This window comes from Cimex lectularius, unplaced genomic scaffold, assembly GCF_000648675.2.
Source record: "Cimex lectularius strain Harlan isolate CLEC.00 unplaced genomic scaffold, Clec_2.1 scaffold24, whole genome shotgun sequence".
Classification (NCBI taxonomy): Eukaryota; Metazoa; Arthropoda; class Insecta; order Hemiptera; family Cimicidae; genus Cimex; species Cimex lectularius.
The window spans coordinates 475,424-481,423 of NW_019392666.1; the positions used below are offsets into that span (position 1 = coordinate 475,424).

The window sequence follows — 6,000 nt, forward strand, 5'->3', positions numbered from 1 at the left end:
AATGTTTCGTGATTATGTAAAAAATATCGAAGTGTAATTTTTCGCGGTTTCTTAAAACTACGAATATTCTTTTTTGTGTATATGTGTGTGTGTATTGACAAATTTAAGAGACTTTACTTTTCAGGTTTTTCCTGATTTAACAAGATTTGCAAGTTTTAATATAGAACATTGTAAAAACACGATTATTGCATGTTTTATGGGTTAACTACAATTTTGTGTACATTTTGAGTTTTGTACTGCTCACAGAAATCCGGTTTGAAGAAATGATTGCAGAAAACCCCATTATGCACCAGCGTTCAAATCTCTTAGGTTCTTTAAACTATTGATTCAAGGAACCTCTGTTCCTATTTAAATCACCAGTTTTAAACAACTTTTTTACGAAATATGAGTTTTGTGATTAAAAATACTTATTTCCTTCTGTCTTTCGGTATATCAGTAAAATGTGGAAGTCGAAAAAGAGTAAAAACTTTGCACGTTAGGTAAAAAAACTGAGCTAGAAAGTTTATATGTACAAAGACGTACACCCTTTGTTTGTAAACTAAACCATAATTTTACCTATTAAAAGTCGTCGTTTAACTAATAATAGTGTAGGTTTTTAAATGTATTACTCTACAGCATTTTCTTTTTAACTATAACTGCCATTTTTACCGTGGGAATGGTAAAAACAGAATGATGATGATGGATGAGAGGAAGTGGAGTTTTTGTTCCCAAAGCACTGTACCCTCCGGGCTTATTGTACTTGGCTTGTTACTTCGGTACGATTATCGAATGTCGTTGCTACAAGTCCTTTGTATCCCAGGACATAACTCATTGAGCGGTTGCTTCCTATACGGGTGGATGTTTCTTCCTACTCATTGCATAACCTGCAAATGGGTCTCATTGAATGAATCTATGTTATGTAGATGTTTTCTAATATGCCAAAGACCGGTATATAGTCCTATCACTTCTCGGAAATTAGATCTCTCTAAGTGTAGCAGTGAGTTTGCTGGTGTTGGTGAGGGTTGTTTTAGTTTACTGAGTTTAGTACCTCCAGAGCTTATTCACTTCTTAGTTTGTCTTTTTCAGTCCTTTGCTGTGATAGAGGATTCTGTAATAGATTTTGCCATTCAAAGAATAGGTCCAGGGTCTATATATCTCGCTCTGGCCGGTGTGTCTGCCTTTTCCCAAAATTGTTGTCCCGGTTTTTCAAGACATCATCAGGTTTTGAAACTCTTGGATTCACTGGCTAATTTTGATGTGATTTTTTTTACATGATTACGTTTTAATATCTATTTGGGAATCTGATCCTATGAGGATTATTTTGTCAGTGTCCCTTTTAAGATTTTGGTAGGTACATGCGTTGATGGCATGGATTTCAAGTTGAAAGACATAGGTGTACTTCCCTAATGTGTTTGAATGTTCGTACTTTGGACTTGTACAGAAATTGCCCAATCCGGTTCCTTCATTTGTTTTGGAGCCATCTGATATTCCAGGCATGTAGACCGTCATTCCGTCATTGTATCTGATTTCCTCCTGAATTTTCCCCATTGCGAGGAATGGGTGTCTGATTTGTTAATGAAGATTACCGCATATATTTTCAGCGTTTTTCATCAAGCGGAATAAATGCTGTTCTGCTAAATGCTGTTAAATCGTGATAGCAGAAAATAAATAAAAATCGCAAAACAATTTTTCTGTTGCTCGTTATTCTGCAGAAAAACCTCAGAAGATTCAGCCAATTATTAACCTAAATCTGTGGTTATTTTCTGTTATTATTTCTTAGTTTCTACATTAATTTCGAACGAATCTAAAGAAACAGTATTTTTAAAAAAAGTGATTATCTCAGAGAATATACTAAACACTATGTACTAAACTAACAAACCCGAACGAATGCTCAAAGAAAATAATTAATTTCTAATTACTTGGCTTCATTATTCTTAGCACAATACGTAAACGAAAACGTACATTGCCCCCTGAGCACAACCGTGGTAGGCAGGACAGACAGAGGGGGTCTGGCCCTGACCTGCCACCAAACGCCGGCTTTGTTCAATTTGTCCATTTCCACGGATGTCCATGTCTCGGTATGTGACTGGTAACAATTATTGCACGAACCCTTGATTAAAGCTTGAGCAGTATTTTCTACGTACAGGTTTACAAAAAGTCATTTTATTAAACTAATTCAGTACGGCAAAGTTATTTTGTGCTCGACCATTTTTAAAAATTTTCAATTTCTGGTTGATCGATTTTGTTTTTTGTTTATTAAATACGTAACACGGTTTAATTTTAGAACAGAAAAGTTGTTTTTCCTTTGGGGGCATTTTTATTTTGGAATTTGCAGGGAAGAATTTGCGGTATAATGCGGCCTGGGTATTTTCTTAAAAAAGGTCGGAATTATAATTTTATAATCTATTATATATTTTAATGATGGATAAAACAGAAATACGAGAAAGGTCTAGAAAAGAGTTGTTTTACTGTCGTGCTTCGAGATTATGGAATCTATCGTAGGACCTTGTTAGGAAGAAAGGTGACTAGTCAATAAATTCAACTATGGAGATCATAAATTTTTTATACCACTAAAGCTCGTACAGTCCTGACTTTTACCGAACGATTTTTTTTCCTTTAGATTATCCTCTTATCTCCTTCTCATTTACTTAAAACCCCGGGTTTTTTCTTAAAGTATGCGAACAACTACACAAATTGGGTGATTTTAAAAAGCCCGGCTGGACGTCCTGGACGATATGTGATCTAAGGGCGGGTTGGGACGATAAAAGGAAAAGGCCGACGAGGAAAGACAATCCGTGGGATAAGCACGGGACAAGGCATTAAAAGCTCATTGTGGGATGGCGATGCCCAGAGGCCGATTCCCACACATCTCATATCTTGGTCGGTGACCAAAAGGAGAATGTGACCGTTTTTCTCCTCTGCCCAGTAAAGCTTTCCCACTTTTCACCTTCTCGTGTCGTTTTGCGGATTTAAAGTTTTTCTTTGCGCCTGTTTAAAACGGAACGCGGAACGTGATGCGGCATGCCCTCGATGAAGAACGTTTACCTTACGGCAAATATAAACATTGTATACCGGTTAAAATAGGTCGACTTCGGTTTGTTTAAACATGCCGTTTTTAAATACCTATATTTTTTAACTTAATTCCTGCAAGGATGTTATTTGTACATTGAATCAACTAAATTTTGTGTACTGTTTCCAAAAGGTCACTGCCTTCCAAAATTGAAAAATGTCCTTTTAATTAAAATTCTTGTCACACACGTTTACAAATAATAAAAGAATGAGATAGTTAAACAAAAAATAAGCAGTACAATAGAAAAATCTGTTAAAATTGGAGCCGTACTGGTGAAATACAAGGTTGGTCAGGTCGAACGTCTCTGTGAGTTTGTTCAGTTTATCCTGGATGTTTTGTGGATTTACTGGAATGATACAAGAAATTTTTCACTTTGATGAATGAACTTCGAAATGCGACTGGCATTTCAAATGTATGTGTATTATTAAAACCAAAACTTGTGGGATGGACATACCAAAATATGTCCCCTCCCTTGATAACTACATTTAATTTCTTATCTTCACCTACTGGAGAAAAAATCCCTCTTACATTTCTTGAAATGCAAGAACTTAGGTTAAAGCAGCAGTTATAAGTTCAAAATTAGAGATAACATTACGCTGAGAAACTTTATAAGTATGTAAACATCGTTTATACGACGGAGGTTCAATAGCCTCGGAACATTTCTGCACGTCGCTTGCCATGATGAATTTTAAAACGCATAAACAACTTCACTTGCCGGAAGAAAAGCCAAAAAGGAATGTGAAACGTCACGAAGGCACAAAACTGAAGTGGAAATACGCGATGAAAGCTGTGTTGAGTCTTTTAAGGAAGAGGCAAGTGTCAGGTGGATAGTTTGTCTTTTAAATAGGGGTTTAATTATTTGTACTAAACGTGGGGTAAGGCTTTCTCTCTTGAATTAAGAAAGGGGTTACTTTTAAGAAAAAATCTCGCTGAGATAAGCCTTTGTCTGTGTGAATTCTTTTGGATTTGAAAATTTTTTTGCGATGGGATCACAGATTTTTCGGTTGGTGAGGTTGAGTTTTTTTAATTCTCGGTGGTTAAAACGAGCCCTCGTTGCGTCTGCCGAAAATACGGCGAGGAGGAGGTTGAGGAACGTTAATTACGTAATTGGTCCCCTCGAGGCCCCGGGCGAGGAATGGAGCATAATGAATAATGCATAATAACGGTCTCCACATCGCCATAAAATTAAAAAATGCCATTAAGGGGGGTTTTTAATTTTGGACTAGGAGAGCGGTTTGGATGGGCGGTCGATGAAATGACGGGGGGTGAGTGGAGGGGAAACGGGTTCTTCCGGGGGCGGAGAAGCCACCCATCCGACGACAATCGGCCAAATAATGTCGACGGAACGAGAAGAAAAACAAAAGAAAAAAGAATAGACGGACGGACAAATACCTTAGGCTCGGCGTCCAGGGGGGTTGATGTTGTTATCAATATTTGGGCCAACTTCTCAACACATCACTCACGAAAGGAACGGCGTCTTGTAACCGACTGCTCCAGGAGGGCACAGGTGTCTCGAGATCCTTCGCTGGAGGGGGCTTCTTCACCTACCTGGTGGGGAGAGGACATCGACACCGCTACATGGAATCTTCAATAATGATTTCGGAGAGATCTATGTCTGCTCACCACCATCTATCACACGGCCTTTTTACCCTACTTTAATAATGGACTTTTCTCCTAGGACGACTTTCGGCCTCAGACGCGATCGCCGTCCCCTTCGAGAAAAAACTGCCCGGTTATTGATTATGATTGCCTTTTCCACGTTTACCGAGGCCGATTGAATATTTTCTAATTACGACGATTGACGCGCTCGTCATAAACTACCGCCCTCGGGCCAACTGAACCTGTTGGAAATGAAAAAAAAATTCTAACTTGGCCCCGATCAAAGACAATTGTTGACATGAACTGTCTTGGAAGCGTTGGAAGATGGTTATAACATTTATCTCTTCCCTCTACAAACATCACCCAAACACTGGCAAAAAAGCCATAATGTGTATAGATAATATATAGCATCATGGGAAGAGTAGAAGACATAAATTGTGAGATTTTGTGCGTTGAACTGTAGTTTTGGCTTTTGTCATCATGTTGGTGAGTTTATCCTCCTTCTGTTAAGTTTGGCGCGTTACTTCCTTCTCCCCATCGTCGGTTCACATCTAGGTACGACAGACAAAATCAGCCATGCTAGGCAGACCGGGATTAACGGTAATTATCAAAAAATAGATTTACTGGCGAAGACCACAGGAGGATATCTCACAATTTATCTCTTGTCAGGGCACAAACAAATTTCGGGTAACGAAATAGTAGATACACTGGCCAGAGGAAGATCTGCAAGACCATACATGGGTCCCAAACCTATACTTTGGATAACAGAAATAAACACAGAATCTTCTATCACAGAATGGATCCAAATAAAACAAAAAAAGAAGTGGATAAACTCTAGCTGCGCTAAATATAGTAAACATTTTAAAACAACCCTCACAAAGACTGCCAAATTCACTGGTGCAGTTGGAGAGAGGTCCCAGACTCGGAGGAGTGATAGGACTATTAACCGGTCACTAGCACCAGAGAAAACATCAATAAAAAGGGCATATACAATGATGATTCCATTTGCAGATAATGTAAAGAGGAAGAAACACCCAACCATATCATCTTCGAATGCGAAGCAATAACAGAGCAGCATACAGAAAAAAATCTAGGGAATGAAATTGTAGCAGTAATAGTCAATGACCTAATATTTCTGAGAAGAAAGATTGAATCCATTGCACTGAACAAGGAGACTAGGAAAGCACAATAATTCCAGAAGTCTGCAGTGCCTGGGGAGCACGAATCCCCCTTCTTACTACCCTCCTCGTCCTCCTACTCATCATCATCATCTATCCATTCTGTTTTACATATCGGTATTTACAACCACCTAAACATATTGTGATTTTCTCTTGTGGTCTGCGGCGACCTGT

General features: G+C 38.5%; 1 protein-coding gene across 8 annotated transcripts in view; it reads right to left on the reverse strand.

Annotated features, from left to right (window-relative positions):
- LOC106660917 overlaps positions 1-4,574 on the reverse strand; it is a 115,486-nt gene extending 110,912 nt beyond the window's left edge. For 7 of the 8 annotated variants that reach the window (XM_014383964.2, XM_014383962.2, XM_014383961.2 and 4 more), the window contains exon 1: positions 4,442-4,573. The gene's annotated coding sequence lies outside the window, so the exon portion shown is untranslated. Of the gene's footprint in view, positions 1-4,441 lie in introns of all 8 variants that reach the window. The other variant, XM_024225128.1, reaches the window with a different exon arrangement.
- Between the last annotated feature and the right edge of the window lie 1,426 nt (positions 4,575-6,000).